A 12,493-nucleotide genomic window follows, 5' to 3' on the forward strand; every position below is an offset into this window, starting at 1 on the left:
TCAGTCATTACTTTGCCATTAACAAGGTTGACTAGAAAAGAAGTTAAGTTTGAGTGGGATGATAATTGTGAGCAAAGTTTTTAGCAATTAAAGTATTATCTCACTCATGCACCTATTTTGGCACTCCCAGATGATAGTGGTAATTTTGATGTCTACAGTGATGCTTCCTTAAATGGTCTAGGTTGTGTGTTGATACATCATGGTAGGCTGATTGCTTATGCTTCACGACAATTGAAGCCTTATAAGAAAAATTACCCTACTCATGATCTGGAGTTAGCAGCTATCATCTTTGCTTTGAAGATTTGAAGACATTATCTTTATGGTGAGAAATGTAAGATCTTCACATATCATAAGAGTCTTCAGTATGTTTTTACTCAAAGGGATCTTAATCTTCGGCAGCGGAGGTGGATTGAGTTGCTTAGTGATTATGATTGCACGATTGAGTATCACCCTGGTCGTGCAAATGTAGTGGCAGATGCACTTAGTAGGAAGACTCCAGTTAGACTTAATGCCATCAATGATTATCATGTTCCTCTTCTCGCGGATTTGAGGTCCACTGGAGTGGAGTTAGGAGTGGAATATCGGGAGGAAGCTTTACTTGCAAATTTTCAAGTCTGGCCAATTTTAATTGATTGTGTGCTCGTAGCCCAGAGGGATGATGAAGAGACCCAGGAAATAATTCAAGCAAGGAATCGGGGGAAGAAGAAAGACTTCAGAATTCGAGAAACTGATGGCATGCTTATGTAGGAGAGTAGAATGTATGTGCCAAATAATATGGAATTAAAGAAGGCAATTCTTGATGAAGCACATATTTCAGCTTATGCAATGCATCCAGGAGGTACTAAAATGTATCGTACCATTCGACCATTTTATTATTGGCTGGGTATGAAAAGAGAAATTGCTGAATATGTGAGTAGGTATGTCATTTGTCAGCAAGTCAAAGCAGAAAGAAAGAAACCTTTTGGATTGATGCAGCCACTTCCCGTTCCACAGTGGAAATGGGAAAATATTACTATGGATTTTGTGTACAAGCTTCCTCGTACATAGAATGGGATGATGGCGTTTGGGTGATAGTTAATCTGCATACTAAGTCAGCACATTTTATTCCTGTGAGGGACAATTATTCTTTAAACCGATTAGCTGAATTATTTGTATCGAAGATTGTGAAGGACCATGGAGTCCCAATTAGTATTATCTCATATCGTGATCCTAGATTTACTTCCAAATTTTGGATAGCATTCCAAGAAGCTCTTGGTTCGAGATTATTTTATAGTACAATATATCATCCTTAAACAGATGGACAATCAGAGATGACTATTCAGATGTTGGAAGATATGTTGAGATCTTCAGTGTTGCAGTTTGGTGACGCTTGGCATAAGCAGTTGGATTTAATGGAATTTTCCTACAACAACAGCTTCCATTCCAGTATTGGTATGTCACATTTCGAGGTTCTTTATGGTAAATCTTGTCGAACACCCTTATGTTGGTCAGAAGTTGGTGAAAGAGTTTTGGTAGGTCCTGAGATAGTGGAGGAGACTACACATAATATTCAGGTGATTAAGTCTAACTTGAAAGCGGCCCAGGATCGACAGAAGAGTCTAGCAGACCGACATGCCACTGATCGGATGTATAATGTAGGTGATTGGGTATTTCTGAAGCTATCACCATGGAAAGGTGTTGTGCGGTTTAGAAAGAAAGGCAAGCTGAGTCCTAGGTACATTGGACCATATATGATCATCGAGCGAGTCGGTGAGGTTGCTTACAGACTTGAGTTGCCTTTAGAGTTATCCAAAGTGCACGATGTTTTTCATGTCTCTATGTTGCGTCATTATGTTTCAAATCCTTCTTATGTGATACCTCCATAACCTCTGGAAATTAATTCAGATTTGACTTATGATGAGGAGTCAGTGACTATTTTGGATTGGAAGGATAAAGTTCTGAGAAATAAGACAGTACACCTAGTGAAGGTTTCGTGGAGAAATCACTCGGTGGAGGAAGCCACTTGGGAGACGGAGGAGCGTATGAAAGAGATGTATCCGTGCTTGTTTTATGATTATTAGTGGGTTGCATTTATTGTGTAAATTTCGAGGACGAAAGTTTCTTAAGGGGGATAGGTTGTGACAGCCCGTCCCGAACGTACATATTATTTATCCTCGAGAGCGTGGAAATTTCTATTATACCCTTTTTATTATTGAGTTGTGTGTGTGTATAAACTAAGGTTTTGGACCAATAGGTTCTATTCCTTATTATTTGGACCAATTAGAACAAAAGGCCTATGGTTTTGGTTGATTGACTGCAAACTGGACCACACACATACATACCCTCACCTTATCCTGTTGACTCTCTCTCATTCCTCTTGTATTTTCTTCCATGTCCGTACAATTGTACGGACAAACCTTGAACCTTTACTTCCGTCTGTAGATCGAACCAATGGAGACCATATTCAAGTTCCTTGTGAGCCCAAGAACCCATTGATACTATTATTTGGGCATGAAGACCTCATTTTCCCGAGAACCCGAGAACCCAGTTTTGGGTTACTGTTCATGCACTCGTGATTTCAAAGTTTTTAGGAGATTTTAAGATGCTAGTGAGCTTTAGGACATCTTCGCGAAGTTCGGAGAAGAAAAACGAAGTGTTTTGGATGTCAGAAAGTTGAGTTTGATAAGTTTCAAGTTTGGCCGGATTATCAAAGTTTCTCCGGTGAGATTCCATTTGTCTTAGGTCCCCAGAGTGGTAAGGTTTTGTTCCTCTCATCCTAAGCTTTAATTTGGTATAGATTTCATGAATTTTGGTTGAAAATCGAAGAAGATATGAAGGTTTGATTATTTTTCCAAAAACCGACGCTGGTGACGATCTCCGGCGATCTAAGGAAGACGAAGGGGAATATTCCATCAAGTCTGACGGAATACTCTAACGGCATCAGATAACACCGTGCCTTGGCCGGCGTGTGGGTGGTCGGAAAATTTTTCTAAAAATTTGGGGATGTTCCTGAGGTTGAGTAGATCATCGTGGTATATTCAAATACCCCATTTGAGCAATGTATGAGAAGTTATATCCTAGTTTTGTGTATGTGCTTTAAATAACGTTTATTCCTAATGGCAATTAAGTTTCAGTTAGGGTTTGGCCGCGCGTGGGGGCGCTTCTGGAAAAATTTTCTAAAAATGTGGCGATGTTCCTGAGGTTGAGTAGATCATGGTGGTACATTCAAATACCCCATTTGAGCAATGTATGAGAAGTTATATCCTAGTTTTGTGTATGTGCTTTAAATAACGTTTATTTAGTTATTTTGCATATCATCCTGAGGACGAGGGCCATCAATCGAGGCAATGGGGCTATGACCTTTCAACATATCAGTGAGTGGCCTTTTGGTTTTCCGTATATACCTATATACTTGAGATTTTTTCCCAGAAAATGAATTTGAATGATTATACGTTTTGAAATGCCATGCAAAGTATCTGCCTATTTTATTTATGCATTAGTAGTTGCATATAATTATGATTGGTGCTGTGGACGCACATGTAAGTGCCAGGTAAGTTCATAAATTAAAGATTTGAGGTTACTTCAGTTATGTGAGATATGATGTGATGTATTGAGAGCTCATAAACCTGCACCCCGGTTTTAATGCTCCCACCCAGAGTTAGGGCACAGTCCTTCACGTGATGTTCACCTCCCGCACCATATGCTTACCTTGGATCCAAGTTAGGTGCACAGGTTTGTCGTACATACCACTTTAGGTGGTTTCGACTTGTAGGTGACCCGCGATTATTTGCACAACCTTCACGTGATCGTAGCACTAGAGCATATTTACTTTACACCTAATCTTGTGCTACAAACAACTTTAGGTGGTTCCGACTCGTGTGCAGGATTTGATTTGGTATGATTGAGATTGGTTATGAGCTATATACACAGCCGTGCAGATTGAGTTAGAGGGATTTGGCTGATGCGATATTTGACATTGATATATTTTGCCTGGATTACTGATAGCATTACATTGAGATACTTTAACATGGTATACTTCTATGGATTTTCATCTTGAGTATGATTTCTGACACAGCTTATTATTATTATTATTTTCTGGGCAATTATACAGGTTTTACGGCAAGGGGTTAGAATTTTGAGAAATGAAATGATTTTGAAAATCTTTGTTTTTACCCAGTCACACTTTTTGTTTTGCGCCCATCCAGGTTTTAGGTAGAAGTGCTTTGGAGGATCACGAGGATTTCAACGGGGGTTTTGACAGAACATCATAAATGTCGGATCACCCTTGGGTGTTGTATAATTAGCACTTGTCCTGCTTGACTGCATCTAGAATATTTATGCTCTGGTTGTGTATTTCACCCTTAATCTCGCACTAGCACTGTATCTTAGCTAGTTATGCTAGTAGTTTGGTTTTTATTCCTTCGAAATTCCGTTATATTTTTATTGCTTCCGTACTGTGCACATGGTTACGTCACTCCCACGTGACGGCCAGCATGCCTCCATCTAAGTCGTCGTGTCATGGTTGCCAATAACTCACCTCATAAAAAAAAATTAAAAAAAAATTTGAAAAATATAAAAAATATATTTATCAACACACAAAATGTTGTTGCTGGCAATAACTCACATCACACTTGCCTGCTGGTGGTGTTGTTGCTGCGTTGGGGGGCTGGGAGGTTGTAATTGGTGTGGTGGGCGGCTGAAAGGTCGTTTTAGAGGTGGTTCAATGTCGGGGAAGTGAATGCTAGAGATTTGAAGTGCCTGACAAATCTGGTTCATCAAATTGTTTTGGGCTGCAATCTGAGACTGCTGGGCGGTAATCCACTGCTTTAGGTTTGCCACTTCAGATGTTAACATTTTGACAGTTCTCTGCTTGGAAGATGAGGCAGACAGGTCTCGAAGGCGGGTTTTCCCAAGCCCCCGGTGAACATTCCTAGGTCGACGATTAAGGGTCCGATTGAGTGTGTCTGTCATGATTTGAAAACCAGCGTCCTCAAGGGGAAACACCTCCTCGATCGGGGTCTCTACGGGAATTAGGACACAATCTCCTCCAGAACAGTCTGGCCCTTCTCCACCATGGTGGACTAGAAAAATGAAATAAACAATTTAATTTGAATATACATGTAATTAATATTAATACTAATTTAATATTAAAAAATTGAAATAACTTACATGAAGCTGCTCCGTCAGCTCATCCCTGGGCCGAACATACATCTCCTTGAACATGTCAATTTCTGGAAACTTTGACCCCCCCTGAAAAAAATTTAAAAAGTGTTAACATAGATTACCAATTGTGTAATCAAGAGTAAAAAGATTAAAAACTTAAAATAAATATACGGTTGCCTTATATTGCTCCTCCAACCTATAAGAGAAGCATTGTGAGCCAAATCGGTGAAGAAGTTTCTTTTTTGACCAATTGATCGAGTTTGCCTTCACTTTTTTTTTTCAGAATTAAAAAAACATATTAGTTTAGATATTTATAACAAATGAATGAAAAAATGAAAATTTTATTGAAAATTGTAAATTTTTTTTATTAATATATTATTGAAATATATATTATACGTACTAGGTATTTCTTGTAACATCCCACATCGTCCAAGGGAGTGGATCTTGTAAGCCTTATATGTATATTCCCATCTCTACCTAGGACGAGGCTTTTTGGGAGCTCACTGGCTTCAGGTTGCATCGAAACTCCGAAGTTAAGCGAGTTCGCGCGAGAGCAATCCCATGATGGGTGACCCACTGGGAAGTTCTCGTGTGAGTTCCCAGAAACAAAACCGTGAGAGCGTGGTTGAGGCCCAAAGAGGACAATATCGTGTTACGGCAGAGGCGGGGCCCGAGATGTGATGGGTGCCTGGGCCAGGATGTGACAATTTGGTATCTGAGCCAATCCCTGGCCGGATGTGTGCCGACGAGAACGTTGGGCCCCTAAGGGGGTGGATTGTAACATCCCACATCGCCCAGGGGAGTGGATCTTGTAAGCTTTATATGTATATATTCCCATCTTTACCTAGCACAAGGCTTTTTGGGAGCTCACTGGCTTCAGGTTCCATCGGAACTCTGAAGTTAAGCGAGTTCGTGCAAGTGCAATCCCATGATGGGTGACCCACTGGGAAGTTCTCGTGTGAGTTCCCAGAAACAAAACCGTGAGGTTGTGGTCAGGGCCCAAAGCGGACAATATCGTGCTACGGCGGAGGCGAGGCCCGAGATGTGATGGGTGCCCAGGCCGGGATGTGACATTTCTCATCTTGAAAATGGCCGCATAGCCACTTCCATTCATCTTGATAGTCCACCAACTCTATAGGGCACCCAACTTCTAGAGTGACCTTCGGATCTTCATATAGCTCATAATGCTTGTAGAGGTTACTCTTCTATTGAGTGAACCTACCAGAGCAAAGGTTGTTGATGTACTGCATTTGATTGGCATTGAGGTTGGAAAACTCATACTCAACAAATAAATAGTAGTTAAAATTTATAATCTTTGTATACTTTAATAAAAATTTAGTATTTGAGGTTGAAAATACTTACCGATAATTCATGAAGAACTACTTCCTTGACTCCTTATGGGACAGGTCTCCATGACTTCCATATAAGGGGGCAATGGTTCCTGATAATCGAGCCAAAGTCGGTGCCCAACGCAATGTGCTGCTCCTTTGTTGCAGTCGCACAATGTCGAGGATCCCATGTAATGATGATCTTCTCAGTCGTGGCACGAGTGGTCTGAGAAGTCTTTTGTAGCCTACAAGGGCCCTTGGTTTTTTTTGACCTACCAAATAAACAAAGTAAACATTAGACGAATTCTGGTTTCTACCGAAAATTTGGCAGAACCTCCCATAAAACTATAACATTTCCTAAAACCTCCAGATAATATAACAACAAAAACAACACATCTACCTAACAATTCAAACAGTTTATACCAATTGGAGACGTTAAAACAAAATTTACAACTTGTTGATATACAATTTACTCAGTGCTACTTAACAATAATTAATATAGGTCAAAATCACAATTCAAATTAACTAGCAAGCATGCATGTTATTCTCTGCAGAAAAGGGATCATCTCGTTGACAAAGAAAGATGTAAAGTAGGTTGATTGCTATTTAGCTTAGCATATTCAAAAGAATATAACAATCTTTTGCAGCTGCATATCAAAATGTTCAACCCAATAAAATCCACACTAATTTTTCTCAGTAAAATTAGTTGGAAAAATGGTTATACATGTGTGTGTGTGTGTGCGCGCGCATGGGACAAACAGTTCAAACTAATACAAATACTCTAGTTGCAAGGTAGCTTAAGACTGGAAAACATTTGTATCCATTAATGGAGACTATTCTGAATTATTGTTTACAGTCAATTTGCAAGCCAAAACTTGAGAAAATATTAGAAACCACATGTGGCACTCGTATATTTGTAAGGAACATAGCATTATGGCTATGAATAAAGATGAAACTAGAAGCAAGCTTATAAATGTATAGAGCAAGCTTACCTGTATGGGACCCTTTTTCATGGACAAAGGAAGCCTCACCAGATTGCTGGGCCTCTTCAGAACTCCAGGGCCGTCGATGAGTTTGTTGGGCGCTTAGTATAGGATGCATCACCGAAGAAGTTGATGACGCAAGAGCCATATACACCGTTGACCCCAAAGGCATGACTTGAGGGACAGCCGTCGTGGTCACATCAGGTGTGGAGGTGGCAATCGCACTACCTCCTGGAGAAGGTATCTGACTGCCCCTACTAGCTGGCCGTCGGTTTGATATTAAGTTCCACATCTACAAAAACAATTAATTAAAAAGTTACATTTCACTACTTTAATATGGTTTGGATATACTAAAACATATCTTAACATTGACAGTTAGAAATAAATAAATGAAATCGTAAACAGAGTTCCAAATACATTCCTAAGTTACAAAACTTGTACAAATTATGAATGGAAGACAGTTACAAAACTTGAACAAACTGACAGCAACTGGTACCATGATAGTTACAAAACTTGTTGCATCCATGTCCATGTGTAATGCAAATGTGAATGAGGGTAGAATGTGTGATATAGTAGCTCAATGTTTGAGCGAATGGGATGACATGACAAAGTTAAATACGGAGCTCAATTCCCAGCAAACAAATAAAATGAGAACTTATAGCAAGGTTTTGCATTCTTAAAATGAGATGATGAAATTAATTCCAACTAATTATCAAATGCATGCCATTACAAAGTCAAAACCAACATATTATCAAATCAATAATAGGTAGTAGTTAGATTTTGCATGGTGAAAATTAGTGAGATTTTAGTGAGGTTTTAGTAGTTAGAATCCGTAGTTGGATTGATGATATTGTACATACGGAAGAAGTAACTCAGAAATGAAGGTAAAAATCTCAGAGAAAGACTCTGACTTTTATTTTATTTATGTGTATGTGATTATAAGATTGAGGAACAAAAATATAATCCAGAGTATCCTGACATTGACAATGAAAAATGCAGTAGATAATGTGTTAGCATTTTATTTTGGAAGTGTAACTAACTGCTCACATCATTTTTTGCAGTAAGGACTAAGAACTTATTTCCTCAATGAAGAACACATATGCATAGCTCACATAGGGGTGGCAAATTTAGCATTGTATCGCATGAAGGCATTTTTTCTTTTCTTATAGCTTTAAAAATAAAAGAGCAAATTAGGTCAAAATAGTATTTGTAAGTGCTTGAAGGCATCGTCAGGCTCTTATGGAAAGAACTGACTTCTTTCTAGATCTAATATGCAACTTTTACTAATGTAGTCAATGAAAACTTCAAACTAATAAAGCAAATTAAGAAATTATGCAGCCTATTTAGTATGTTATATCACTTTCATTCCTATACCACTGATAAAGTTAGAGCACCCAACCAAGGACCAATTGACAATGAGTGGAGAGGCACAAGATCATTAATATATTCCTATAAGAGACTTCACATTCCAATTGTGTATAAACACACTCAACAATACCCTCATGTGTAGTGTAGAGTAACTTGAGCTAAACACAGGGAGCTAAGCGCGCGAACAACACATACATGGGATGACATGAGAGCACATGTAGCTGTTGGGGCTTGACACTTAGATTATGTGCTTGGATACGTGATGTAAAATTATGTGTACGGCTTTGCAGTCTCGACGTAAAGATTTATACTCTAAACAACGACTGCACCATTTTAAACCCAGACACATAAAACAAATTGCAGCTACACACCTTCTCCATAACCAATAACTGAAAAGGTTCAAAACTCCATCTAACACAAAAATTGGTTAAACATAATCGATATAGAGACATACCGGAAACATAAACAAATGCATCAAGATCCAATTTTGATCCTACCTTAGGAACAATTATAGTAAGGTGGGTACCACATGCATGCTGTGACTACAAAGATGCTAATTTGAAGTCTCAACTCTGATAATAAGAAAAGAACAAGCAACCCCTCTTCTCACGAAAGACATATCACGCAAAAATAATCATCTCATTACCCTAATTGCCTTGATTTTCTCAGCAAATAAACATAATTACAGAACAACGAAATGATGCTAAAACAAAACAAAACTCAATAGAACCCAAATCACAAACCCTAAACCCAAACTTTATCGTCAAATCTTCAACCCCATAAACCCTAAAACAAAAAAAAAACAAAAACCCAACATGCTAAAAATGATTAATCAAACTTAGAGGAACCGAATTATTCAGAAACAATGAGAGAAAAAAGATTAGACCTTGGAGAGTTCAAGGAGCGCGCTTTCATGAAGTTGGGGGTTTCGTGTTTTCATCCTTTCAAATTTCTAACTGTCCTAATAAAAGATTTTGTCCCGGTAAAACACATTTTTCATTATCTAGAAACAAAAAAGAAATACATATTTATAATCAAAACTAATTAATAAATTAATCAATAACCCTAGATCCCCAATTCGAACTCTAAATCCATAACCCAGGAGTCCTAATTCCAACCCTAAATCCCTTACCCAGGATTCCCAATTCCAACCTTAAATCCCTAAATGTTGTAATTAGAACAATTCAACAGAAAAATCAATGAAAATTGCACTTATAAATAATTGAATTAAGGGAGATGAATTAAGGAAGACTGGGTGCTTACCTAGTAATGTTGCGGCGGCAGCGATAGGGTGTGGCATAGGAGTGCGGCAGATGCGATAGGGAGAGTGACAGAGAGACAGAGAAATAGAGAGAGTGCGAGAGAGGAGAGAGGAGCTTGAGATAGTGAGTCTAAGATAGAAAGAGTGCGAGTGAGGGAGAGAAGAGAGTGAGAGAATAGAGAGAGAGGGGAGCTTGAGTTCAGACAGAATCGAGAGAGAGATTGAGTGCGTCTAAGATAGAGAGAGAGAGAGAGAGAGAGAGAGAGAGAGAGAGAGTTAAGGCGTTGAAATAAAAAGGTGCCCAATTTTGGCAAAACAATCAAATTTTTACATGTTTGCGCAATGAGGGTGTTTAAACTTTCATGGACCCATAGTTTAAAAAAAGAATTTTTAAATATTTGTGCGACAAACATTTATAAAACGTCGTCGTGCATATGTGGAAATTTAATTTATTTTTTGGTTTAAATAAATAAATAATATTTTTAATTAATTTTGTTACAAATGTTAAAGGAAACTTTTGTTTGTATACAAAATAAATACCATTCAATAGATATCATTACATTTACATCACAATTTTTCATTAATCCTCGTCTGAACTAGAATAAATATCGTCACTATCGTTAGATTCATACTCCCATTCCTCTTCGTCTGTAGGCACGTCAACATCATTGTTCGCGCGCTCGGGTGCATTGTATCACAGTAGATCCCCGAGGTTAATCATAATGAGTCGATTGGTATTTCAATTTCAGGACCTCCGGCTACCTGATATGGTTCTTGTACAATAGTCATATCCCGTAGTATATCTGCACCAAGTTCTATTGAAGTCTCCAGTTGTTGGTCAACAACGTCACCATAATCATCATCGGCATTAGGATCTCGGTTGGAAATATCATATAGACCTCTGTGGTAAATCTTCTGAACTACTTCCATCCCCTCGCGCCCTTAGGGTCATCTATATAGAAAATTTATTTGGCCATCGTCGCCAAAATGTAAGGGTCATTGTTATACCAACATATGTTAGTGTTGACCGATAGCAAACCATCGTCTCACTAAACACCTCCAACCCTATGTGGGTTTGTATCAAACCAACGACACTTAAACAGGATAATTTGACACCAATCTTTATAAAGCAATTGTACAACACTTGCCAGTTTTCCATAGAAACCAATGTCTGCAATGTCGCCTGTACTCGAGACATGTACCCCACTATTTTGTGTACAAAGCTTGTCATCACGCTTAGCTACCAAAAAATTGATGCCATTTACATGACAATCGGAGTACAATTCTGCGCTTAGGGGCCTAACAACCAAGTTGCATATTTGCATAATTGTAAATGTAAGTTATTCGTGAATTCACCTAAATAAATGAGAAAAAGTTGTCGTGCTAGTTTAACATTTACAATTATGCAAATAACCCAAAACACGAACAACTTACATTTTCACGAAACCATTGAGGAAACAATTCATGATGCTTTTTGGCATATGAATGTGAAGGATGTTCCCGCTTCATCAACTCTTCATGCTCATCTAGATAGGTAATTGTCTCGTTACAATTGTTAAGTACAAACCAATGTGCTACCTCTAGTTTCATTTTGTCAAACGACTCACCTCTGATTCGTTCACCAAAGGGTTATGCAATTTGGGCAAAAACAGAAAGTTTTTCACTTCTCACACCACCGTCATTATTGCGTTGCTGTCGGTTGAACGTAGTCTCAATGTCTTGTAGGTACATTGCACAAAATGTAAGCGACTCAAATACGACCCATGCCTCCATGATTGATCATTCGGGCTTTGCCTTGTTTCGTACACTCTTTTTTGATTCACCTAGTAGTCTGCATCAATAAACAAAATATCGTATAAAATTAGTCAAATCGTACATACATCACGAACTAAATTATTTATGGCGAGTATATACCTTTCTATTGGATACATCCATCGATAGTTGACGGGTCCGACTAGAAGTGCCTTATCTGGCAAGTGAATCATCACATGGATCATGCTTGTGAGGAAAGTTGGAGAAAATATTTGGTCAAACTTGCATAGCACTTCAATAATATCGTCGCACAACTATTTAATATCAGACTTGCGCAAAGATATTGCAGTTAATTGAGAAAAATATCTTGCCAACAACATAATCGACTTCACCACGTCTTCGGGCAAGAGGTTTTGAATTCTCACTGGGAAAAGGCGTTGAAGTATGACATGACAATCATAAATGTTGAGGCCAGAAAATTTGCCTCCATCCACGTTTGCGCAACGGCTGATGTTTGAAGCATACCCATCTGGAAACTTTACAAAAGATAGAAACTGCAAAAACTCTTTCCTCTTATCTGGTTTCACCAAAAATGATGTGAGCTTCTTTCTGGATATGTCTCTGTCCCTCGTCATCCATAAACCTGGCCTAATGCCCAT

The 12,493-nt window shown here is 38.6% G+C and overlaps 1 long non-coding RNA gene across 1 annotated transcript; it reads right to left on the reverse strand.

Moving 5' to 3' along the window:
• Positions 1–4,541: 4,541 nt before the first annotated feature.
• Positions 4,542–7,737, reverse strand: LOC114826527 (uncharacterized). The gene is made up of 4 exons (XR_003775362.2): positions 7,463–7,737; positions 6,505–6,742; positions 5,149–5,229; positions 4,542–5,060 (listed from the first exon to the last, which is right to left on the reverse strand). It is a non-coding gene; the product is annotated as an uncharacterized lncRNA (long non-coding RNA).
• Between the last annotated feature and the right edge of the window lie 4,756 nt (positions 7,738–12,493).

The sequence above is a fragment of the Malus domestica genome, chromosome 01 (assembly GCF_042453785.1).
Source record: "Malus domestica chromosome 01, GDT2T_hap1".
In the NCBI taxonomy this organism is placed as follows: Eukaryota; Viridiplantae; Streptophyta; class Magnoliopsida; order Rosales; family Rosaceae; genus Malus; species Malus domestica.